Source organism: Channa argus, chromosome 11 (assembly GCF_033026475.1).
Source record: "Channa argus isolate prfri chromosome 11, Channa argus male v1.0, whole genome shotgun sequence".
Classification (NCBI taxonomy): Eukaryota; Metazoa; Chordata; class Actinopteri; order Anabantiformes; family Channidae; genus Channa; species Channa argus.
Genome location: NC_090207.1, coordinates 1,958,249 through 1,985,831, shown reverse-complemented (window position 1 = coordinate 1,985,831; position 27,583 = coordinate 1,958,249). Strand labels below are relative to the sequence as shown.

Sequence of the window (27,583 nt, the reverse complement as noted above, 5' to 3'; positions counted from 1 at the left end):
TCTCATCTAACCTGACGATTCTTCACCGGGTGGATTATCTTCAATATCTGGCATCATCCAGATACTGGTTCCCCACAGCTTCGTGATTTGTGACCCCCAGTGTGTGCACATATGTGGAGAAGAGGGGCGACTACCTTAAAAGCTCCATGTATAAATTCACAATTCTATTCACTATATTTATACTGCAATGAATAAGGCACAAATTCATTTATTTTTTCTTATCACATAGATAATCATCATCCAATTGTCTCTTCACTGCATCTGTTGCAGGGACGAGAAGCTGTTTGGATTTTGGTCTGGGCCAAACTGAATTATGCGAATCGACAATGTAAGGCCTGGAACTTTTTAAAAATATTTTATTAAACTCAGTAACCAGTAATGTTAAAGTTTTGGTGATTCCCCTGTTTTCCTGCACGAAAGAAGAAGAAAATCCCACAACTACACATTTGGAGCTCAATACAAGCCTGTGTTAAATACAACTTGAGAACCATAATTCCAACACCACAGAAGGAGACTTGTTTCAGCTTAGTTTAATATAATAAAACTCCATCACAATGCCTCTAATTACAATGAAACCATGGCTGGTTATTATCATATACACCGATCAGGCTAATGACCCCCTTTGCAATATAATACAATCCAAGACAGCAGCTCTGCAATAAATTTTATGTTTACAATGTTACAATTTCTCAGATTTGAAGTTGAACCTGTCAGAAAGGTGATGATCTACTCGGTTTCTTATTAAGGTCGTAGTGGGTGGTGGAGTTACCTAAAACCATTTCATTGTGTTAACGAGCATCAAATTCATGTGCCAAAAAAAATGGCCTGGACCGGAAAAGTTTTCGTTGAAAAACGTGGGCTTACAGTAACTTACAGTGAAAATCTGGCTTGCAGACTGGGGCGATACCAACAGCTTTCCTTTCGATGCGATACCCTGATTCCTGATACGGCACCAATATGACACTAGGAAAATCATGTGGTTGCACAGTGTTGATCAATAACTTTAGTCCAAGCGCAGTATGAAATATGAATAAAACTCATGAACATTAATCCTTAAAAGAAATGCTTAATAAATTGGATCAATGAGTAAATTAAATCAAAATAACGTAATAAAAATACTACAAATGACTTCAAAATTAATACGATTTCTTGAATTGAAGTACATTGTGGTCGTGGTACATTTTTTTGCATTATGGTGTTACAGGTGTTGTAAATGGACAGGAAGACACACAACGTCTGTGTTGAACTTGCACCATCAGACGTTTTTGCTTTGACGTCTTTCAGCGCATTAACCGTCTGAACCTTAGACTTTTCAGCAGCTCTGAGACTTTATTCCTCTGAGCAGCTGAAAAACTTGGACAAATTCCACAAAACAAAACCGCACAAAACATCCCCGATGCAGTTTGGGTTTGGACCAGGTTTTGCTCTTCACAGCCTCAAAAGGGTTTAAACAGTCAATGCTCTCCAATACCTGTGAATCAACAGTGGACTGCCCACCCACCTGCTGCAGCCCATTACTTAGGCCACACTAAAAAAGCAGAGGCCTATAGACGGAGCAGAGAGATTCTGCTGAATGGTTACAGTGCCCAAGGGTGCTTTGGAGACCGGGCATGAAGGGGCGCTTTTATTGTTTTCTGATAAATTGAAAATGGCCGAAACCATAAATCTGCCGTCTTCATTCGGTGCCGCTGGGCTAAGTAATTAAATAAGTCATGTGCCAGTTGGCCCAGGCTCACCACAGACTTTCATCCTTTCACAGATCTAGGCAGGCAAACAAGCGGGCAGCCTAATAATTTCTTTTGTTGCTGGTTAATTGGTTTTCTGAGGCATCTGCCACTGTCACTTCCATTATACAACCACAGAGAGACCAAGGAGGTCTTTGTGGTCCCATCAAAACATGGTATGGCATGGCGTCATCAACAAAGAGACAAGATATTTCCCATCTGACATGCAGGGGGAGGATCACACGAAGCTGATACGAGACTGTCTCATTCACAACATATTTCAACAATGGCTGCATCTCAGAAAATAAAAGACACTCACCAGTCTGTTGTCAAATGCGGCTCTCTCATTGGTCAAAGTCCTGAAAATAGTCGGCTGAAGAAAGGAAAGGGAAGGAAAGCTGCGTTAACCTAATGCAGAATAGGGTAAGAGATGATGATCAGAAGTGATATTTCAATTATGTAGATACAGAATATTGGGGTCACTGAGATTGGAAAATCATAATGTTACTGATGTTGCTTCCACAGCCTCAATATCCAATAAATGTGACCAAACCTGGACAGAATTTTTGTTAGACAACAAATGGGCCTCTGAGGGGACTTTCTGAGGTTTCTGGTAACGTCCTGGGAAAATCCCCATCAGGCCACAGAAGTAATGAAGCTCTGTGGTCAAGAATAAAGATACAGCAAATCTGGGTGAACTACTGGAACCACCTGCCACGACTGTGAATCATGGTTATTTTCTACTTTGGGGGCCAAAAAAAAAAACCTGAACCTGAATTGCAGGAAAATGTGAATTAACTTTGAATTTTATTAGGTCTTATTAGGTCCATTTGAAGCAGTTATGTGGACACTTCATTCTGCCAAGTACGACGGATTGTAACGGTCAAACATTCCCAACATCTCTGACTCCGATGTAAGAAGGTGGCATGTACGGTTCTTCACACTTGCCTGCTTGTAATAACGGTTTAAATGCCATGACGTGGGCGCAGCATTACACTTTCCAACCGAGGTCAGATGGAACTGGGTGCTGAATGCCTTGCTTAGTGGCACACCAGTAATTTGGATGAGATTTTTAGAGATATAGGGAACAGAACAATTCTTTCTCCGTCAAGCCCGAGGTGAAACATCTAAAGCGTTGTATGCATTGTAGAACAAACTGTTGGCATGGGAGAAGGAAATAATGACGCTAATAAAAAATCCAAATTTATTACAGCGGGACAGGTGCCTCTGCAGAGACTAACGGCGTTCATATGCGTTTAATGTGGGGCTGAACGTGGGCAGCGCGTCCCGGCTAATCAAAGTTAAAGCTTTAAATGCAGAAAGAGCCAACAGAGCAGAATAAAGTGCTTCCCTGTGCCGGGGAGATGATGACCAGACGAACCAAGATGTACGCCAGCCAGGTCTCTGGGTGTGTGTGTGTGTGTGTTCCTCCACACACAGAGGAATAAGTGGATTATAAGAAAAACAGACGAGTTCTCCTAACCAAGCATATAATTAACAGTGTTTGTCGCAGCGTTCGGAGACGAGACAAACAAACAAACATTTCCATTCTGTTTGCACTGAAGAATTACGGAGAGCAAACACCAGTAATTTTACAGACAGATGATTCAGCTCTCCTGCGATTAGCATCCCAACTCTTGACTTTTACAAATGAGTCTCGAAAAAAACTTCTGCCAGAAGTGAAACAAACAAACAAACAAACAAACAAACAAAACGAAAAACAAATAAATCACAAAATCCTAAATCTGCAGAGTAAAAAATGACCCAGAAGCACCCACGTCCAAGTGCTGCAGTCAGGGTGGGCTTTCACTCAACTGTAATCTGTTGGAGTTGAGCGCGGGCAAGGATTTATGAGAAACAGCCCACAGCTGCATGCTGTTGCATAACTCAGCCCTGTTAGTGAACCTGTTTCTCCGCGACACACGACGAGGAAATCACTTCGATGCTGCCATGCTGGACGTCCCGTTCGGTTCTTCTAGCATCATCACTACCTCGCGTTACAGAGTGAAAAACAAGATGTCGAGACAGAGAAGGAAATTCTATGGTTCCGGGACATGATGCCATAATAATGTACAGAAATCCTCTTGAAGCATATTAGTGGGAGGAGGGATTTAACCATACAAATCCTAGAGGTTCCAGGCCGTTTGCATTATCCAGCCAGAGGATCAAGAGCTCAACTCATATTTTACATATTATCCTAAATGCATCACAAGAAAACAGCGAGCGTGTCCCAGAACGACTGATATAATTTACAAGCTGATTGGATAATAGCACCAGAAGAGCCACCGATCAGATGGCCTCCTGCTTTGGGATCGTCCACTATGTCTCTGCATTGACCAGCATAATTTCAGACCTTTCTGACCCTCTGCTGCATCAGGAAACTAGCTGTTCCCTCAGGTCACTTATCGGTAAAAGTTATTAATACAAGCTAAGACTTGGGTTCTATGAATCCTTTATCGGGCAATGCAGAGTCTAATTGAAAGGAAAGAAGAGGTCGTGGTAAAGGTCATCAGCTCAGTGGGCTTTTTAGGAATAATGAGGGGGAAAGTAGAGAGGGCTGTTACAGGGAAGTCACAGACTTGTTTTGTCAGCTACTGGCTGGACGTCCAAACGCAGCCTCAATGTGAAGGGTCAAAGCCATTAACACAGTTTCAGAGGAAAGAGTTTCTGTGTCAGCTACAACGTCTCCGTCTTCTCCACGGCCGGTTGCTAATGCAAAGATTTTGTTTTTTGGACGTTCTGCACGACTTTGTCCAATGACGCAGATGCTCCACCTGGAATGATTTTGAATCTGCAGCTGCATCCCAGCCAGAAGAAGAAACACCTGCAATGGACACGACTGGTACTATTGACTTTTCTTAGCGTCAGTGAATTGTATGAAAGATAAAACCAAACACATTGTGTTAGGTGGGAACTACACCGGGACTTTTTCTGTGGCAGATCCATACACACATCAACTAAACTGCAGATGCAATGGACTATTTCAAGTAAACATAATCTGATGCAACATCCTTTTTAAATGAAATAGCTGATTAAGTAATAGAGAGCGAGTGCTTGGTTTAGGCTAAGAAAAGCAAATAGGTTAAGGTTAGAGAGAAAGATCGTGGTTTGTTTCAAAAGGTTAAAAAATGAATTGTCGGGAAACGTTTTTAAAAGATTTTCAGAATCAACGCATTTGTCACTTATCATTCCTGATACTTTCATAATACTCTCATTACGTTAACAGAAGATCAACTAGTCCATTTTTTTTGTGGAGCAAATGGAAACGTTGACCCTAGCACTTAAAGTTTAATACGACTGATGCCGACTGTCCAGTGGCTCAGCTGTGAGAGACTGAAGGATGGAAATGAATTGGAAATGGAGGAGGACAAAGGCCGATGGACACAGGGAAGCACAAACCAACTGAACAGCACTGACGTGAACAGGGGTCCACAGTGCTACTCATTCAACACTTTCCCACTTTCCTCTGCCATCACAAGAAAATTGCTTTAGGGAATCAGAACTACCTGTGACCTTTGACCTGTGACATCACAACCACAAAGCTGCCAACTATGAGCTATGACATCTGGGGACAGGAGGCCATTATCTTGATGACAGAGACCTGGCGCTGAACTGGAGGGTGAACCTGGAAAGGCGAATTTCTATGAGGTCATGGCCCTTTCTCACCGATGAAGTCTCGTCCATTCGGCTAGAAATTAACGGTACACAAAGACAGGATCCCGTAGCTGTCAGCAGAGTCCCCATCAGCGGCAGACAGAGGAGGACAAGGATCAGTAATGTCAGAGTATTTAAACTAAAGTAAACTGAACAGTTTACTGAGGAAATGAAGACGCACCACATTCCCTTAACTTGAATGGAACAAGCTCTTGCTCTAATTATATTGTGGAGAGACTTCATATTAGTCTGTAAAACACAGATTAACAGTTAAGAGTGGCCTAGTTTTGTGGGGGAGGAATAATGCCCTGCAGTGCGTACTTTGAATTATTATATTGAAATATACATGACTGATGGATAAAAATTTTTATTTTTAGTTCATTCTGTTAAACTGGAATTTTGAAAAGTGGAAAACTATCTCATGGTGAGACATTTAGGATTTGAAATTCTTTGTGGAAATCGTAGTTTGATTTGTTATCAGCGCACAATTCTGATGAGGTCATATGAGGTTATATATTAAGCAGGAATGAGGTAGAACAATGGGTTTCAAAATGAAATCAATTGGTCTCCTGAGTTCCCAGAAACGAAACGTGTTGCAGAAATCAAACTAGAAATAATCATAATTAAAAAGGTCTCAAAGTTTTTAGTAAATCAGTGCATTCTCTTACATTTTAAAGGGTTTTAAAGCATCTGGAAATGGGGCTTGTACTTTAAAACACATGTCCTGTAGAATGTGCTTTATCGAGCCAAACAAAATGCTATGTCACTAGGATTTTACTAGATGTCTTTAGTAGGTCTCCTGACCACATCCCCTTTGATTTCAACACTTACAGAACAACTTTCTTGCATTGTTTTAATCACGTTTATTTTCAGTTTCCTTTCTTGAACTTTGTTCCGTTTTTGCATAACTGACTTGCTGTTGTATGAAATATAATCGTCAACAGTGACGTCAGTTTTGTCCACTCAGATCCAAACTATCACAAAGCAGCCACATGTTCAGATGATCCCCGTTTTTAGCAGCTGCCTCGTCAGCTTTGCTTTACATGAAAACGCAGGTATCTGGAAAACATTCCACTGCATCTTATGTAACAGTACTCATCTCCAAAAGAAGTGGACAAACGAGGTCAGGAGCACACACACACACACACACACACTGCAAGAAACCCCCATCTGAACATCTGTATTTAAGCTGCAGCAGAAACAGTCTTGCTCTTCAACTTTACCTGACCCCGACATTTTTTGCAGTGTGTGACATGTGACATCACATAACTCCCATCCTGTTTGTACATTATGTTGGCCAAGAGCCTCCAAAGGCCACGTCTGCTTGTTACAAAACTCGGACAAAGTTTATGTAATTTCTAGACAGCTGCCCCTGCCCTAGTTCAAAAAAGACGTCTGGAGCATGTGACTGTCCGTCACTCACCACGAGGTCGGTCATGAGCAAATCAGGCCCCACTGCAACTGAGTAAGTGTGTATTTATAGTCTACTACACCCTGTTCTCTGCTTATTGTAAAGGCTTAGAATGACTGTAAGTACTGTATGTACTTACAGGTGAAATGCAGGACAAATCCATCATTAATTACCAAACTGACATGTTTTTATATTGTTATGTATTATAATGTAACAAGTTATGCAAATGCTGATTTCATGTCTGCAGTAATTACATTTTGCTGCTACTCTAAAAAAAGATAATGATCATCCAAAAAAAAAAAAAAAAAGTGAAACATAAATCTGTTCACTTGAAGCTATGTTCATTCATAATGAGTGTCTGTGTCACTGAGAACAAAAAAACCAAGATCAAGCTGCATAATAAAGGCAGAACTGGATGCAATGTTCCCACTATGGCTCCATCAGCTCATGTTTAAATCACACATTAATTAACAAAACTGTCCCCGATCCCCCGTGAAAGGCTCTAAATGTGGCTCAGTCTGAAGTACTTTCAGCTCTTTGAGGGAAACGGAATCACGCCTGAAAGTGTTTAGCTGGTGCTGTAAAATGAAAAACAAAGCTGACTACACAATGTTTAAATTGGAAAATAATCTTGTGGGGTTTAATGCGGTGACGTGCATCCTGTAGGCTGAAATAGAATTAGGGCTCTGCAGAACGATCCTTGTCTTCTTTTCCTTTGGCCTGTTCCCCTTCAGGTGTCGCCACAGCGAATCATGTGCCTCCATTTAACTCTGTCCTCTGCATCTTCTTCTCTCACTACATCCATAAATCTCCTCTTTGCTCTTCCTCTAGACCTCCTGCCTGGCAGCTCCAACCTCAGCATCCTTCTACTGATATATTCACAGTTTCTCCTCTGAACATGTCCAAACCACCTCAATCTGGCCTCTCTGACTTTATCTCCAACACATCTAACATGATCTGTCCCTCTGATGTCCTCATTCCTGATCCTGTCCATCCTCGTCACTCCCAAAGAGAACCTCAACATCTTAAGCTCTGCCTCCTGTCTTTTCTTCAGTGCCACTGTCTCTAAGCCGAACAACATCTCTGGTCTCACCACCGTCTTGAACATCTTTCCTTTCATTCTTGCTGATTCTCTTTTATCACACAACACACCTGACACTTTTCTCCAACAGTTCCAACCTGCCTGCACTCGCCTCTTCATAAAATTGGATAAAAAAAAAGCAGCTACTGTACGAATCCAGATGTTTGCTCCTACAAAAACGGCAGCAGCAGGATGGTTTTTGTTAGTCAGTTGAAATCAACTACTGTGTGTACGTTGATGGTAATGAAGGAATTTCATTCCAAAAATGGGGGTTTTGTCTTTCTTCCCCTTTTCTATGTGTTGTTTTTAGCCAACACCCCCAGGGTTCCAGAAGTGGCCCCCCCACAGCGCTGACCTCATGCTTCTCTGATGGTAAACGCTGGTTGACTTCCCTCTGCTTTGATCCTGGATGAAGTAACTGCAAATGAACACCTCCAAACCCTTAATGCCATTGACCTGAAGCCACCCAGTTAATCACAACCCAGCAGAGTCCAGACTCATTCAGGTTGGTTTGAAACTCACTAGGCTAACAAAGAGAATTAGTAGGAAGTATTACATGAAAGGTTTGTTTGGCTGCATTCTCAGACAGCCTACGATCAGCTGAAAATAGGCAGAAGAAACAAATACCTGAGTAATTAGGCCAATTGGGAGGCTGCAGTATTTACAATCTGTAGGTATAAGAAAGATCTTGTTGGCTTTTTCTGAACTCTGTCAAACTGCATGAAACTGTACAAAGAAAAAAAGGTGGACAAAGATTGTGTGTGTGTGTGTGTGTGTTTGATTGTGAGAGACTATCTACAAAGATGTTGGGCTGTGCCTACCGTCCATTAATGTACTGATGTCTTCTACAGACAACAGGTTCTGATTGACAGTGTGGCTGGACCTCACACAGCTGCTTTAAACATCCAAACACCAGGACCAACACCAGGTCTGAACCCACAGTCAACAAATGCTGTCACCTCTAATAATGATCCTTAAGGATCCCTGGTATCAAAGTCCGTCCATCGCATTGTCCTCCCTCCACTCTTGCTCCTGCGGCTGCATGATAGTGCTAATTTACTACTGAAGCATAACTATGACCAATTACTCTACACGTAGCGGCACGGTAGTAGTTAGAGGTTGCTGGAGTCTCGGCCTACCTGTCCTTGGGCGGCCCCTGTAGTGGCCCACTGCTCCCCCCATGGAGGGGAATGGGTTAAATGTGCTCAGTGATCACCAATAAAGATTTTAAGAGTGTTTAAGCCTTGGTTATAATGACTAGGCTAACTGTGGTATGGCTGCTTTAAAATGTTATGATACTGCTGTCAGCGAGTATCATAAACCAGCGGAGGACGAGTGGCACAACGTCACATGCCACTTACAAATGAGGGAATGTCGCTGCCCGAGCCCGACAAGCTAAAATCCACTCTTTGATCATCAGTGTCTCTCCCCTCACTATTGTGTTACGTTGAGTCCGTGGAACTTCCAGTGCAGCTCCACCCAACGCGGAGCTGAGCTGCATGTAAATCCTGACTCATGGCGCAGACTGTGCGTCTGTAGTTATGTTATCAGCGTGGTGCGTTTTATCTGCACTGATACGCCTCATCTGTTGGACAGTCGACAGTGTGCGAAGGTTCTGGCCTCTCAGCACGGAGGACACACAGAGATAAAACACTAACAATAGGTCTTCAACTGAAAACGTCCATGTGAAGTTCTAGTACTAATCCGGACTACTGGTAGTATTTACATTGGGGACATTTATTAGTGTTGCAACACAACAGAAGGTCCACGAAGCTGAAAAAAAGCACAATTTTATCCAAAATGTTATCAAGCCTTCTTGTGCCGTCATTTAAGCAAATCTTATCTGTCGGGTGAACCGCTGCCAGAGAGGCACTGTTTCAGGAAACACTCCACTTGGTTTTATCAGAGGATGGGGACAAGCTGCCATTTAAGGCTTTGGGTATTTAGCTACCTGCTGTCTGGAGGAAGACCTCAGGCCGAGGGGGGGTTGGCTCCGACACTGCAAGAGACAAAAAGAGAAAGATGCCTGATGATGAATATCAGCATCAGGGTGTCATCAAATACTTTTATCATTGCACTTCACTCAAAATTTATATTTAGACAAATATTACAGATGCAGTTCAACAATGAGACACTTTGCATGTTTGTTACGTTGGACTAAAAGTGAAACACCAACATCTGAAACCAAACCATTAACATGCTTCTAAAAATGTTTTTTTTTCTAGTCTCTGTTGGTCGTCGATGTGAAGTATGAAGATGAGGATTTTAAAATTGGGCAATTTGTACAATTGTACAAGAGTATGTACTGGTGTCATTAAAGATACTAACACTAATAAAAAACTACACACGGTCTTATTTCTGTAAAAACGTTTTATTGTTTGTATTTTTTTCCACCAAATCGCTTTCTCTCTACATGCACAGATCAGACCTCACATTATGACGACCTCATTCATTTTATATATGGTTTCATGTGGATTCTTCTTTCTCTTGCTCCTCTGGTTTCTGCTGCCTGAGGTCTTCACTAAGCACGTCACCACATGGGGCCATCTTCCTGATGTATTCATGGATCTTGGTGGTTTCATCCTAGATAGCGGCTCTGACGCTCACTAATCCTCGGCCTCCTTCCTTCCGCTTAGCGTATAGTCTCGGGATGCTGGATTTGGGGTGGGACCCTCCATGCATTGTAAGGAGCATACAGCCTGATGCGGCCTTCTGCATCCCAATCCGATGCTCTACCCATTGAGCCACCGGGCCCCCACATAGATATATAAATCAATTATCTGTAAGCACGTGTCCTGTTCAGGGTTGCGGAGGGATGGAGCCCATCCCAGGTGTCATTGGGCGAGAGGCAGGGTCCACCCCGGGCAGGTCTACAGGCCATTTAGAGTCACTAATTAACCAAACATGCAGGTCTTACTCGGAGGAAACCCACACAAGCATAGGAAGAACATGCAAGCTGTGAGAAGCTGTGAGGCCATTAATTTTAAAGAGTCTTTTAGACTGAAGAACAAACGTGCTGATGAAGACTGTGGCAGGCAGCTAAGAGCTTTGGGTAAGTAAGTAAACCTTGAGTTTAGAATCTCTTTTTTCAGATGTAACTGTTAACAGATGATTGAGCAGGATTCACTCCTGGTTGACCTCATTCTCTAGTATCACTTAAATGCTGCACAGCCCCCCCCCCCCAAAAAAAAGCTGCTTTAACCTGCAGGCATTTAGAGGCATTAAATAGCTGCGTAGTAGATGGACAGGTTAAGAGATTTCCACAGAGGAGGCAACGCAGCAACAAATCCTCATTTAAACATCTGAACGTGAAGATCACAAAGTAGGTTTAATTACAAAGAAACAACTGGGCATAATGCTAATGAGCTGACACACACACACACACACACACACACACACACACACGGCTGCAGCAAAGAGTTGGATGTTGTGGTTCCTGCTTTTCTTAAAAACACACACAGATGGAAAAAACAGACTTATACTCAAATCTTAGATTATTTAATATAAAGACAACGCAAAACACTCACCTTCCATCCCGTCCTGGTTTTTTGTTTGTGTTGATGGGAAAAAATGTATCTAATTTGTTTATGATTTTTTTAAAAATTAATAGTTGCTGAGTTTTCTATTGTTTCTTTAATGACAAACATTCCTGCAGTTTTCAACAACAAACTGGTTTCTGCAACTCTACTAGAAATAAAATGTAATTAAAAAGGAAAAAAAAAGCTCCTGGGAGCTGTTGTACTGTTTTATTCAGAGTTTCTCTGATCTTTGAACAGAATTCAAACTGAATGTAATGTCCTGGGCTTGTTAGGCTGACAAACCCACATCAAAGGTCACATCAAACACAACTCGTCAGATTTCATAATCATACTGAATCTTAGACATTTAAAAAAAAATCAAATCAAATCATTCTTTGGGCAAAAGGAAGTTTAGTGTTTTTGTGACCGTGAGGACAGATTTGTCAGCTAAACCTAACCCAGGACTGTTTAGTGCCTAAACCCAACCAATCTGGAATGTTTGCACGACATAATTCAGTGTTTTTTCACAATTTGCGAAGAAAACATTGTGGGACATTGGCTGCCATTTTGGAGCCACTGTTACAGTGTTCATAACCAACCATTGACATTGTTCTATTCACAATTTAATATGGAAATAATCCTTCAGTGTCATGTCACCTCAGGGAAAATAACCCGTTACTTAACCTTACTATAACTCACGTTATACACAGTTCAGTTCACGGAGTCTTGGCATCATCGGGGAAACGCTGTGTTTATGAAACAAAGAGCACATTTACATGCACTTAGTAACCGAGAAAGCTGATTTCTTCAGTTTCGTGTAAACAGAAAAGCAGGTTTTTGAAATCGCGGTAGAGGATTAGGGAAACCTGGCTTCCCCAGGCAGATTTCTGCTGGAGAATGCTAATTTCCCTGCCGTGCATACGAATACCCAGGTTTCTAATCGGGTTTCTCCAACTGTGCAATGTGCGTAACAAAAGGCTGCAGGCAGAAACAAGCAGCTGAGTGAAAGAATGAAGAAAAGGAGGCGATGATTCCTCATTTTAAAAACAAAGCCCGACTGAAAATTCACACGTCAGACAGTGTGTGTTGTGGATCAGCTGTGTGTGTGTGTGTGTGTGTGTGTGTGTGTCCCTTTCTCTCCTCCTGTGCCATCACATAAATACACACATCTCCATTTAGTCATTTGTCAGACGCTTTTATCCAGAGCGACTTACAGTGAGGTTCAAGGCAGCAAGAATCTAAGTCGAGATCAGAAAAGTGTTTCCATTTCATGAGACGTAAGAGCAGGAAGGAAGTTTTTTTTTGTTTTGTTTCATTTTTCTTAAATAGACACAAAAAAGAAAAGTCAGAAAGCAACTATTCGGTTAAAAATCTGTGAGCCAGGCTTCTATAATAAGGTGGAGGAGGAATCAGGTCACTCTGCTGCTGCACGTAATACGTGGATTTCCAGTAACCGCGTATCTCAAGTGCAAGTAAACACTGTCAGCGGGAGGCAACTGGCACAGAAATACTGACAGAGCTGAAACTAATTTAGATATAATCTATGGTAACAAATCCTTTTTTTCCCTGCGAGTATGAAGAGGAGACGTTTTATTTTTTCAAAAGTTTAGTCGGTCGCACACACTTCTGCCTGCTGAAATGTGAGTGAGAGTGTGTGTAAAGGTCACACAGAACCTCAGTGTGTTAGTGGTCTTTTAGTAAGGAGGACTGGGGTCACAGCGGTCCTATTCGGGGAAGGGGTCTGTTGGGGCCCTAGGCAAAAAGTGATTCTTCATAAAACTGCTACGCTTAAGATATGGAAATTACAATAAAATACACACTGCACTGCACTTAGCGCAATAACTTACAGCTATATTTGTAGTACACTTGTCCAAATTTGTTTGCATCTAAATTTCATAACTTAGCTCCATAGCTTGGCAGTTAGTCGGACATTGGTTATTAGCCGCCTGCTCGCTAAGCTAACAAGTTGACTTGTGGTGACTCCAGCAAAGCTGCTCTGCTAACTTACTTAAGCTAAGTCAGTCAGTGCTGTACATAGCTCAACTTTTGTCAGCCCTCTGGGCCCCCTACTGGCCTGGGTCTGCCTTGCCTGCTGGCACAGAGCCCATCTGGTAGGGGTCACCCTCCTCACAGGTCAATGGCAGCTCAGTGACCTTTTAACGGTGTTGACATCAGTGCTTTAGTGCTTCAATCCATGTGATGGAGTCAGAAAAACTGCTCAGTGTGAACTAACGTCATTTTGAAACCTGTACAAAGTTTGTGAACTTTGTCACTTTTCCCGGCCGTTTGGTTTCCTTTCACACCCACAAACAGCCAAAAAACACACCAAGCAAACCTCAATGCATCATGGGAACCTGGGGCTGGAACACGAAAGCACCATTCCTTACCAGTGAATATTTCAATATCATTTACGGGTGAAAATTCGCTATGAAATGTGGAACAACTGCACAGTAAGCAACTGCTCATAACCAGTGATTATCTGGGCAGTAAAACAAGAAAACTGATCATTTTAACGGGCTTTTTCTAACAGGAGCTTGGGTGGGTCACCAGTGGAGATGGCTGCACCGGAGAGATGGGAGCTCTCTCTCCCTGTCCCTTTGTCATGACATCCTTAGTTCTGTTAATTGCATTTTCTGCCACACTCTCACTTACAGGCTTACACTCATGCATGCAAACCCTGCACCGCTGATTCCTCATAGACACATATTTACTGGTTTTGTTAAGGTAAAATAAACAGAAATGGCAAATTAAAACATTTTGTTTGTGGGGACTCCCTTTCTTGTTGCACACCTGGATGCCTCCCGTTGGAGGATGCCTCCCATTGGGGGCCTTCCAGGTACGTCCAGCTGGTAGTAGACCAGTAGACCCTGCGATAAACCCGGAACATGAACTCTGAACCGTGCTGGAGATGGGCATCTGGTAAACCTTAGTAAACCTGCTGCCACTGCGACATGACTTTGGATAAGCCAAAGATTATGGGTGGATGGATGGAAGGACAGACATCCAGTAACGATACAGATATTAGACATTACAGACTTTTCCAATCGCAGAGTCATGTCTATGGACTTTGGTATATTGTAGATAATATTGTAAGCTTCTTCTTGCGGCCGCTGCCTTCAGGGGTCCCCACAGCAGAGGATCCATTCCCACTGCACGTGCTACAACCCACTTAAGTCTCGCTCCTCTCACTTTGTCTCCTAAGCGTCTTACCTGTTTTGTCCTTTTCAATATACTTTTTCCTAATCTTGTCCCTCATCACTCCCACTGAAAACAGCAGCATCTTCAACACAAACCACTGACATAAAAGACGTTTAGAGAAGGTTGCAGTGTTACACTTCAGCCTCTCATAAGATGGTGCCTTTTTTTTTTTTTAAACTTGGTCATAAAAATAATTCAGCACTCTTCTCGTCCTTGAATCTCCCTCTGCAAAACATTCAGAGTGTGCACACGGTCAGATCGTCTGCATCGATGCCCGAGCTGCTAACAACATGCACATATTGACATGAAACCCCCCCTCTGCTTTCTGTTTATGGAGAAATGTACATTATATGTGCAGAAATTCCTGCAAATGACTGTATGTGTATGAGCGAGACTGACAATGAGTCTGTGTGTGTGAGACACTTGTGCACAAGGGAAAGGCAGGGGGTATCCTCTTCCTGAATGCAGAGCGCATCCAGAACATCTCATTGCTATTCCTGTGACTGACTCTGCTGGAATCAAACAGCCCGAAGTATATTTGCACAGAGTTGAAATGCATGCTGCACTGGAGAGGAAATCTAGCAGGGTTTCCTCCAACACGAAACCTGCCGCACTCCATCAAGTTGCCTAATGTTTACAGTGCATCTACTGAAACGCGGGGAGATATTCTTACCGTGTTTGCATAGTATTTTTAGCATATTGCACTCGTCCGTCTGGCTTTTTCCATTCCACCACGGCCCCTTGCTGATTTTTCCCTTCAAACTTGAACTCGAGACACGAAACTTACAGCGCAAACTTCACCATAGTCAAGGATTTTATGAAAGGCAACAATAAAAACTGAGAACGTGTTTAATGTACTGCAGTGTAAATGCAGCCACAGGGACATTTTAACATGTACTTTACATGTTTTTGTACAGCAAGTAGCCTCTGGGTGTCTCGAGTACTGTAAACCAGAATGATGATGGGTAAAAGACTCACACTCATAACTAAAGCTGCATTGTGCTCTCTTGTTAATGCCATCTCTACAAGTGCAACATAACTACACTCACTGGCACTTTATCTGCCATTAATTCTAGTTTCACAGTATAATAACTTCTCAGTTCAGTTTGTAAGTTGAAACTCTCTGTAAGCTGTAAGTTCTACTCTGTGCTTCTTACTGTGGTCACAGTGTGTGGTGGAGTCACAGTGCTGTTGAGATTCTTTGGGCAGAATTTTGAATGGGCTGGATAAAACGTTCGATTGCACAGGTGTACCTAATAAAGTGGCCGCTTCCAAATATGCCAAACTTTTTGCCTGAAGGCCGGACAAAGATCTTTGTTACATCAAAATGTTCCCTTTTGCATCTTTGGTTTTTTAACAGTGGTCTGATTTTCAGCATTGTGGCGTTGACACTTTAAAAATGCACCAGAAAAAAGTGAAGCTGCGATTTTTTTTGTTACCGTCAGCTGCATTTAGAGAGACACACTACGTGGGTGTAATGCATTCACACAAGCTTTGAAACCTTAGAGCAGAGACACAGCGAGCCCACATCCAAAGAAGCAGAGGTGAGAGCGTCACCTCGCGTCGCCTTCATATACTTAGCAGGTGTTTCTGGAGTCACGCGTCGACTTTAAGCTCATTCCATGTGAAATTAATACCTAACTGAATGTTCAGATGGGACGAAAATGAATCAGGAGCCTGTCTACTGCCAACGATGGAGGACACATGGCAATAACAGATGCTCTCCAATGGCTCGACAGTCGGTTTAGCGGATAACAGGCCCATGCAAACCCCAACTTTAACTTACAACGTTGTCCACATACACACAGTGAGTGGAGCTACTCAGTGTCCTGCACAGTGGTTATTGAGCAAGGCAGTGACAGACAGCTGCTGACGCCCCAAACCGCCGCGGGAAACCCCTCACTGCCTCCCCAGCATCTCCTTCACTTCCTCCTGACAGTCTCCTCTGTCAGGTTCATGCTCATACGATTAGAAGGTTTGTATTTGTACACGTTCCAGCAGTTGGTAACTGGGGAACAAAGCTTTTTTGCTCAGAAAGTCGTTCGTTTCTATTGAACTCAACAGCCCTGAACCACAGAGCGAGTTCGAGAAAACGATGATAAAAAAAACAGGGAAAAAAAATTCTGATTAATGATAATGAATTAATAAGAATTTCCTTTTGATATTTGATGTAACAGAATATTTGGTAAATAATACAACAAATAAAAATGCTCAGGGCAGGTTTATTAGAAAAATCTAAAATTAGTGGAATATAGTTTAATAATCACCCTTAATTTCTTATTCTTAATGTTGTAATCAGTCGTTTAGGAGATTTTAATTAATATAATTGTTATATAATAAAAATTATCTATAATTATTATTAGAGTTAGTAAAAAAAATAATTAGTATATAATTATGTTTTTAGCCTTTCACTACTTATTTCAGATAATGTATTTTTTCCCTTCCACCTCAGTAGGTAGTGTTTTCAGTCTAACCTGCCTGAAAGAAGCATGAACGTCTCTGCTGTGAGCAGGATTGTGGCTTTTTGCTGTTTCCACTTGGTTATGTGTCACACACTGCCCCCTTGTGAGTTAACTGTAATTCCTGTACATGGTTAAATCCAAGATCCATTACACAAAAGGAAAACACCCAAAGAAACTGGATTTCCTGTAGCTTAATGAAATCTTCTTTAAATATGAGCCCCAGAAACTTCACACCACCTTCCTCTCAACTGTATCTTAACATTTACCCACGTTTGAGCCCTTTTCTACCTCAGACAGCTTTAGCCCTGAACCACCAGGTCCCCTTAGAGGAGAAAACATCAATTAAATAAAAATATTTGTCCATTTGGACCATTCATTTGTCCCCCTCCTTTTTACAGAGGGGGGACGAGTGGAACAGCTTAATGGCCACTGGGAGAAAGGATCTGGGATCAGTCTCTGGCTGATACCAACATCATTAAGCCACAGAGCTCACAGCCCTGCAAACTGGGAATAAATAAAAATAAAACTTCATTAATTTGCCAACACAAGTACAGAATTAAGAAATGAGCTGCAAAAGCCACAAGACGACCAATTAAAGAACTGCACTGTAAAGAGCCCAGATGACAACAGTTAAGTCTCCAGGAGCTACAAAAAAAGCAGCTGTCAACCATATACAGTATATTTCAGCAAGTTAATTACGGTAGCAGGATAATAATTAGCTAAATGCTAACACTAGTTTAACAGTCATCAACAGCAACATAGTAAAAGTGAAATTTTAAAAAGTAATTAAACTTGTGTTAGCAGCACATTTCCAACCTCACTGAGGGAGAGTCCGCTCTGGTAAATATGTGCGTCACAAACTAGTGTGTCCCAGTTGTGTCTCCTCCAGATGACCTCACCCAGGAGGGTTTTTTTATCATTAGGACTTCAGATGATGTCATCTGGAGGAGCTGATCACAAACTCCATAGTGTGAGCAACAAGATCACATAATCTAAACTGAAGGTTCCTCCAAGCGACGTCATCATTAATATTCAATAATACTCATTAATATGGGGAAGTCAGAAGGACATTTATGTACATGTACTGCACAAACTAGAACCAAGTTAAATACATTTTTAAATTTGCTTGTGCTTTTTCAATTTACAGTGCTGTGAGCTCTCTGGGCCACCGTAGTCTCCTGTACCTGCAAGTTAAAAATAATGTTTAATGTTTAAATCCGCATGGATGTGCACACAGTCCTGTCAATAATGACAAGAACTGGATAACTATCACTTTAAGCTTTAAATATCCTCTTAATGGAACCTTTAATATCCTGTAATTAGCCACTGGGTCATTTCTCTCGGTGAAAGCAGTAACGAGGCTTTAATGTGCCCTTAATGGAGCAGCGATTTTCAAAACTGCCTCAAGAATTCAACTGACTTCCAGAAGTCAAATTAGCCATTGAGAGACACTTCGCTTTGATTCCTCTGATTCTCTTGGAGCTGGATGTGCAGCCTTTAGAGGACTCCAGATGGGCTTCATCAGTCAGTCAGGGTGGTCGGTACTTGTTCTCAAATAGCTGCGTGTAATGGGGAAGCTGCTCGCTCTTGTGTTTGGCACATTTGGAGTAAGCACAGCTGTTTGTCATGAAGAGAGATAAGGCTGTGATAACAGGCTTCATCAGCAGAGTTTCTCTGTCAGGCAGAGGCCTGCTGCATTACTGAGATCACAGCCCGTTTTCAGGTTAAAACCCTTATTTGAGGTCATGAGTAGTGTCTGCTGGTCACTGGTGAGCCGTCCACCTGGGTTTTGTGCTGTGTGTGCTTTCTACTACCTGCAGCTGGACGTCTGCAATTACAGTTCCACGATCACAAAACTCTCAGCAATGCTCATTTTCCCCCACTAACGTAGTTGCTGATCACCGGGATCAGGTGTCACTCAGAAGCTGGAAGATGCGAGTTCACTTTGACTTACCCCAGTTCACCTTCATCCTACACGGTGCCTTCCAAGTTCTGTTCGAATGAAAACACCCGCTGTAGCTACGCAGCAGGTAGCAGGACTCCTAAAGCACAATGGAGCGGCCATGATGGAAAACACAACAGCGAATTGGAGCACTCAGAATTATCATTTCCAACTAAAAACTGTACTGGGCCAACTAATCTGCAACCTTGCCTTCAGTCATAGTTTGTTAGCCCCCCACCCAAAGATAAAAACAAAGAATGTGCATCAACCATACTATATATGCACAATACTACAAAGGTATCTCCCCCTCTCACTTCCTCTGCTGTGCACAAGTAACAGGGCTTCTTATGTTAATTCGCTCTAATCATCCAGTGCTCAGATCACACGTACCATAGAGTAACATGTACTTTACACTGTATTGCATGAACATGAAAAGCATTTTTACAGCGCTGAAAACTGTAATCCCCCCTCCGTCCTCAGCAAATGGCAGAGGAGGTTTCAAGGGCAGAGAAAGGTCAAAGATCAACTGCACTGGGTTGTTGATATGAATGAACATGAGAGGCACATGATTACAGCTGGCCCATCCGAAATAAATGACGGCAGAGCGGATTTAAACAACCTTTCTAAACATCGTCACCATCGATTTACTGTTAACTGGTGCTGTGGATGTGTGCAGCGATCTGTAAAACGCACCATGTTTTTGTCGTTGTCAATCATTCAGGAAAGTCGCATCAACCTACAAACTGACACATCATTTCTGCCTCATGACACATTCACTGCTCTTCATCATGTTCACACACACACAGCATGAGTCTTTATACATATGGAGCTGCCAGTGTGATGGATTAACTTCCCCCCTCAGTAACACGGCAGTAAAACACGACTTTCGACTTCTTTTTTCTAATTCAGAGTTGTGTGCTTATTTTACGATGATATTGGACCATTACAGCGTTCACATTTCCGATGACAATCTGAGGCTATAAACCAAAAAAAAAAAAGAGAAGAATGCAATGCTTTGCAAATCTTATCAACCAGAATGTGGCGCAGGAAGGTAGAGTGGTCGTCCACCCATCCCGCAGTTTTTGGTACCATCCCCACATGTCGAAGTGTCCTTGAGCAAGACACTGAACACCAACTTAGAGGCTCCCAGCAAATGTTGGCCAGCTGCATAGCAGCTCCCCCATCGGTGTGTGAGTGTGTGTGTGAGTGTGAATGGGTGAAGAAGAAATCGAGTAAAGCGCTTTGGGTACCAATAGGTAGAAAAGTGCTGAATAAGTGCAGAACATTTATCATATTTTATTCACAATAGAACACAGAACATATCAGATGTGAGACATTTCACGGAAAATATTGGTTCATTTGGAAATTGATGGCAGCAACACTGTAATTTCACTCTTTGGCTTCGCCCACCTGTTCTTGTCACTTGACACGAGTAGCTTGGAAAAAAAGCTTCAGATCTTTAACCATGATTTAGGTCTATTACTATTAATTATGCAGTTTCCCCCAAACATGAAGCAGCACTGCTCCAAAGAAAAACCCAAACAAAACATTCAAGTCCTTCTACTTTTAATAGTTTAAATAAAATATAAACCATGTAATTAGTTACATGGTTTAACTAATTACCCCCCCCAAAAATAAACAAAACACCACATGTATACTACGTAGTACTACTACTACTAAAGTATCCTTTTTACTGGAATGTGCGTCACATCCAGCCTTGAATTATAAAGTTTTGCTTATTTGAGACATTAGTGGTTTCTCACACAGAAATGTGCTAATGGGTTTGGAACTAACAGCATTGTATTGTTTACTAAAGCCTCAGCTGATCTGTGTGTTCTCTATATATATTGTTTTAATTGACAGATTAATTTAACCTTGTGTTTTCTGCTACAGGCACAGTGTTCTTTGCAATTCAGGATCGAAGGTCTTCTGATGGTGAACTCAGCTCTGAATAAGCATCACGTAATAAAAAGTGAAGCATAGGAAACTAATTTAATTTCTGTGATTTCAATCATCCAATTTTCAACATTAGTGCCCGAATTCAATGTTGAAAATCTTTCTGCATAAATGTGATAAAGGAAACCCAGTTAAAATACCTTATTTAAATACAAGTGATGAAAAAGCATGTAAACAAAAAGGACTCAATTAATTTCAAGGGAACCTTAGAGTCACTGGGTTGAAAATCAGGTGAAAACCTGCCTAGTTTACAGAACAGATGTGGGTCCTCGCTATCGATGTTGAGTGTTACAGCTCAAGTAAAAGATTTCTGGAGACCTAGAAAAGAAGAGTTGTTGATGCTCACCAGGCTGGAAAAGGGTCTGGGTCTATTTCTAAAGGGTCTGTAGTGGCTAATATCAGTGTTCATGATGCTTTACATGGCAAAGTTGCAAGGTGGAAGCAAAGAGTCTCCAGAATAAAATCTCACAGCTCATCCGCAGTTTATTCAAGGCCAAGAGGATGAAGTAGGCTAAAGTAGAACTGCAGTTTCCTGATCCCATCTGTGAAATGTACTGCTGTGCTGCCTCTGGACCAGCATCATCATCATCATCATCACTGATAGTGCTTAAGACTAGAACCCTAAAACACACGTGTTGATCAAACCCGCATTGCACAGTTGAAGCCGAGCTGCAAAAGGCAGTTGGCATATTCAAAAACTTCTGCCATTTATTTAGGTTTTACAGTATTCGTGCAGACAGAGAACAAACTTTCAAGCATTGCTGTTGTATCTCGAAGGCAATGTGAACGCTCAGTAATGACCACGCATCACGCACACGATGCATAATCACTTGATTCATATTCAGAAACATGCTTTTGTAGCTTTCGCTTGTCGCACCAATTACAAAAACACTTTTATTGCCCAAAAAATAAAAAACAAAATCCACATAAATGAATCTCGACACATGAAGCACTAGAATTTGACAGCAGGAAACATGAGGCTCTGTTGTCCTCTGAACACATTATAGTAAAACACACACCTCTGTGGCCGCGGACACACTCATGATGACATGTGTCACTAAGTTTAGTGATGGTGATGACAGAAATGTACAATCTGTTGAGGCTTAACAGATACAAAGTGCTGTGTGCCGTTCTCCTCAAGTTCTGTCCATTTTCTCCGACTTTCCTCTTCTTCGTGCAGACCCGACAGCACAGTGGAGTGAAAGTTCTTTTTCTTTGCCCTTTGAAAAACAGCACGCTGCTTGAAAAACCAAGCTCCCTGCAGTGAATAAAGCCTCGCTTAAAAGCTGCAAAGAACAAAAGAGAGAAGACCTGGCAGCAGGATCAGGTGTGCGTGAGTGAACGGCGCATTGGGAGCTAAGAGCCAGAAAGAAGAAATGTGGCAAAGTGCAAGGAACAAAGAGCACGAAGAGAACGAAATCCAGAGGAGAGGAAAGCGTGTAGACAGAAAGAGATTTTATTAGGACTGAGATGCTGTTTAGTGTTGTAATAACCCGGTTTTGTTTCAAATTGATTAAGTGGAATGAAATGTAAATCAATTTTGCAACTCGTGTTTGTTTTCCTTTAAAAGCTCCTTTCTTCTCTTGTGAAGGAGACAAAGGGAAATGGAAGAAAGTGCCTCAGGATTAGGTAGATAATTAACAACTCATTAAACATTGGCTTGAAACAGAAAATGGTTCGTTTTGTTGCATGAGAGTCATGTGACGTGTGTCAGGATGAATCAGTGAACATGCACTTAACGAGTATTTCTTTGGTCAATTAATCTATAGATTATTTCCCCATTAAGCTCTTTTGTATTCTTCACTTAATACAACAATTACATTCCTAAAAAATAACTCAATTTAAATGTTTTATTCAATCATCTTTTGTTTACACAAATAAATATGACAAAGTCTGCACTGCAGAACTTTATTCGCTGAACAAAAACTAGGCCAGTCTCTCATTAAAGCTCCCAGTTCAGATTCCGGAAGCAGACGCCCTCTGTACTTTTCTGCAAAGTGTCCTGAGATGACTTTGTTGTGAATTGGCGCTATATAAATAAAGTTGAAATGAATTGAATTGAATTAAAGCAAGAGCTGGTTCCATTCAACTTAACAGAATGTGGTGCAATCTACACGTTTAGAGTAACCAAACTGTGTGTATCCTCAAATCTAGCAGTCCATCAAAAGGGGCTTAAATGCTGCTTAAAATACTCACCCACTTTAGATGACATGGCCTTAATTCCTACTTGTGACGCAGCAACGTAAATCATCGCCCCACAACATTTCAACAACCTTTAATTTCAACACAGGCCTGTCACCCTACGTGGGGGCTCCACTTCAAAAAAACAGCTGTGGGGGTTGCGTCAGAGGATGGAGACCGATGCGCTCGAGCCAGATTTATTGGCGTGTTGACAACTACTAACACATTGAAAGCAGGTAGAAATCCTGAATTTTAGTTCTTAGTTTAAGCCAATCGAACAAGAAAAAAAAAAAAAAACCCACCACTCTACAATTACCTGGTGTTGTGCCAGTTCACACTTCACAAGAGCTCAGCTCAAACGTCAGATGACTCAGATTAAAACCAAATTATTTCAAATTTTTTAAACTACTTCAATGAGATGGACGGTGGCTAAACGCCTCACAGACACAACGAGTGAATCCTGGTCAAAAGCAGAACAGACAGAGTTTGCAAAGCACAACTGTCATAAACAAAAACCTGCACTGAACATTTTTATCCTTATATAACAGTTTTATATAACAGTCTGTGAATCTGACCTTTGCCCCCTGTAAAGCCGAACAGAGCAGGTCATCATTTTCCCATTTTCCCAGAAGTTACGAGGACGGCGCTCGCTCACATATTTCTGAGATGATGTTAATACCAAACTCACACATAGTGTGTGTTAGGCAGATTGAGATTATGCATGATGGATTAATGATGCTTTGATGGTTGTGGATTACGTCTGCTCCTGTGTGTGTGTGTGTGTTTTGAGAATAAATCTAAAAATACAATACATATCTTTAAGCGCAAACAGCTACACATTTTTATGTATTACATTTCATAATGGAACATTTTTAATCATTGTAATCAGGCATAAGTGTGACATCATTACAGAACATACCCAATCTGCTATTTGTCTGTCCCGTCATCGTCATTGTCCACGTAAATTTCCCCATCAGTAACAACAAATTCAAAGAAGAAACAACGTGAACAAAAACACAGAAAAATCACAAAATACAGCAGATAAAAACTTCAAAAATACAAATGCTTACAATTAACCTTTTAGTCAAAACTGACCAAGCAGCAAAAACCCAAAAGTTGCTATGATATGAAATTAAGCCCTTTTCCAACCATGTGATTGTGCAGCCTTTTCAGCACTGGTTCCATACAGTCAGAGCACAGGAACAGTCCTACAGAGAGACACTAACGGGGACTAAAACTTCCTGTAAAACCCAGTTTCTTCTCAGCAGGTTTAACCCTCAATCCACACAGAGCTGACAGTTGGTGAACAGTCCTCAGGAACAGAACAGGTGCAGCGTGTGTTCTCACAGGTTTAAATACACAGCCATCACTGTGATCTGTCCTTTGGCTGGTCCTCACTGGTTTAAAGTCCGTTTAAAGGACTAGGAATGGGTTTTAGGTTAGGGTATGGGATTGGGATTACGCAGGAATCAGAGAGGCTCATGCTGTGGGAACATGGATTGATGTCAGCGTCCTTTAGTCCTTGTACAGTGATGTCAAAGCTAAAATTTCAGGGTAATGATTCAGGTTTAATGTTAAAGTAACATTAAGGAAGGTCACAGCAACTCTTCGGGACATCGAGGAGTCTGGGATGTCCTCGAAAGTGCTGGAAACACCACTGTGTTAGTGTGTGTGGCACACTGACCCAAATACCAGCAGCATTTGAATCTGAGCCATTTCTTGCGAGAAACCCCAGCGGCACGAAAAACAATTAGCCTGAAAGTCTGTTCGGCTAAAGCCTCTGCAGATTTTACAGGTGTTGCCCATTAAAAGTAGAAAAGATGATTACAAACTCATTATGTGAACAACAGAGAGATTGTAGCAACACTGCTGTGGTTTTCTTTGGGCGTAAAGACGCAAATAATGCGCATTACTCTGCGCAAAGCCTCCTGTTACCACAGCGAGGGAATAAAAAAGTGAATGGGTTTTATTCACTCCCTAAATGATGTGGGTACCACATCCTGAATCCATGCAGCAAAATGCTGGAGATGGGAGCTCACGCTTACCTCGAACAGAGAAGCAGCGCCCTTGTCTGGAAGCGTGCATCCCAGTAATTCTGCCAGGAACTTTGCCATAGGCGTGAGGTGGGATCCCGAAATATTCCTGAGTGGAAGGATGAATCAACAGGAGAGTCCGCTGCACGTCTGCCTCGTCAACTTCTTCGTCGCGTCCAAAGACCCTGCGGGCATCAGCACCTGTCTCCTCCTCCAGCAGAGATTTTCGGATAAAGGACGGGAGCAAAAAGCCGCTGGATGTGCAGCTTTAGAGCCTTTACCCCCGTCTCCAGTGTGTGTGTGTGTGTGTGTGTGTGTGTGTGTGTGTGTGTGTGTGTGTGTGTGTGTGTGTGTGTGTGTGTGTGTGTGGCAGCAGCAGCGGTGAGGAGAGCGCACGTAGAGCCCCGCTGAAGGGGGGCGGGTGCCCCGTCAGGCAGTTTTCATCGACGGGGTTTCCCCCATTCAGAGCGTACACAGGAAGTACAACACACCTGGAATCACTTTAGTTTGATTGAATGGAATTTCTACTCCAAAAAACGCACTTGTGTCCCGTATTTTCTCTCTTAAGCTCACTGCCAAAAATGGCAAATGTTGCTTGCAAAATGCTCCAACATCAACAAAGTATAATTAACATGTAACAAAAGCAAATTTCCCCCCAAACTTTTAATCAGTAGATAACTTTTTTTTTTTGTTCTTTCTTCTTATCCCCCGAGTTCAGGGTCAACACAGCGGATCATTGTCCGCATGTTGATTTGGCACAGCTTTTACGCAGGATGCCCTTCCTGACGCAACCCTCCCCAATTTCTACCGGACTTGGACCAGCACTGCACAGCTGGGGAGGGGAGTGGGCTGTTGGGGGTTCATTATCCTGCCCAGAGACACTTTCACATGTTGCCGGGACTGGAGATCGAGCCGCTGACCCTGTGGTGCGTGGTTGAAGCAAAAATACAAAACTGAGAAAAGCTCCAAAGACTCAACGTGTCAATGTTTAACCACTAAATATCAAAATCTATATATTATAGAACATTTTGTGGATGCGGGGCGACTGTGGCACAGGAGGTAGAGCGGTTGTCCACCAACTGAACCCCAACTTAGTTCCTCTCGGTGAGTGTTGTCTAGCTGCATAGCAGCTCCCCCATCGGTGTGTGTGAGTGTGAATGGGTGAATAAGAAGCAGAGTAAAGCGCTTTGAGTAACAATAGGTAGAAAAGTGCAGATGATTTACCATGAGTGAACAGGCCCATGAGTTAATTACTGTTCATGGTTCTTGTTAGAAGATGCAAATGAACTAAAAAATACAACCAGCCTCACAAATGATGAACAATGGCCTGAAACAAGGGGAAGAAAGAGGTGTGAAAAACAAAAGGTACAGACACAAAATGACTAAAAACCAACACAAAACATGCAAAATAAGACACCAAGTGACTCAAAAGAGACATTAAATGAGCAAAGCCACAGAAAATGCCAAACTCTGATACAAAGCTTTTCCTTTTTATCCCATATCTGAGCACATAATGCTAAAAATCATGAGCACTCTCATAAAAAAACCTTTTATATTGTCATTTTCCAGATGTCCCCTTCTTTGAATTCCAATTTGTCTTTCTGTTTTGTTTTGCAGGTACTTTTCTAAAAGAATACTCTAAAATGTACTTTTAACAACCAAAGAACTCGACTAAGAAAACAGTGTCATGGGAAGAAAATTGGATTTTAAAGAGCTTAATGCAGTTTAAATCTAGAAAAGTCTAAAATCTGACAATTTCTCTTGTTACTTGGTGCCTAAAAAATCCGGGTCAAACATCTCTGTTACTCACATTCGTTAGTTGGTTGTAGTTTTTATAGGAATCTACATGAACAAAATAAACAGCAGACAGAACGAAAGCTGTAAAAGTGCAAGATCGTCTCTCCGCAAAAGTAAAAGTCATGGAAATACTCCATAAAATACCTCACAAGTGTACTTGACTAAAGATTCTTAGTTACATACAACATCTGGTCAAAACAATGTAGTATTTTGAATTGTACAGTTTATCTTTCATCTGTTCACATCCTCATTTTACTGCAGTTTTTGGGTTGGGTACTGTATCCCTCCATGACTCAAAATACTGAAAGCAGTTCATCAGGAGGCACAATGCGTAAATTAAACTGTCACCTGAGGTTTGAGGGCTGAGTTGTATTTACTGAATATTCATGGGACACCTGCCTGATTTCTGAAGGAAACAGGGCGATTAAGGAGGAACCACTGAGAACATGAAGGCTTTCTCTTTGCAACTTTTTAGGTTCTTTTTCACAAATTCCCTTTTATCATGTGAGACGCATATGTTGCAGATGTTTTGTCTTATGTTGTATTTGTAACAATCATCAGAAACTCATGATTCTTTTGGGCCCTGGTCAATCAGAAGGTGAGAGATGGTTTTATTTTGGCTTCAT

The 27,583-nt window shown here is 41.8% G+C and overlaps 1 long non-coding RNA gene across 1 annotated transcript; it reads right to left on the bottom strand.

Moving 5' to 3' along the window:
• Nucleotides 1-2,042: 2,042 nt before the first annotated feature.
• On the bottom strand, nt 2,043-25,456 carry LOC137135817 (uncharacterized). The gene is made up of 3 exons (XR_010915503.1): nt 25,173-25,456; nt 9,822-9,869; nt 2,043-2,097 (listed from the first exon to the last, which is right to left on the bottom strand). It is a non-coding gene; the product is annotated as an uncharacterized lncRNA (long non-coding RNA).
• Between the last annotated feature and the right edge of the window lie 2,127 nt (nt 25,457-27,583).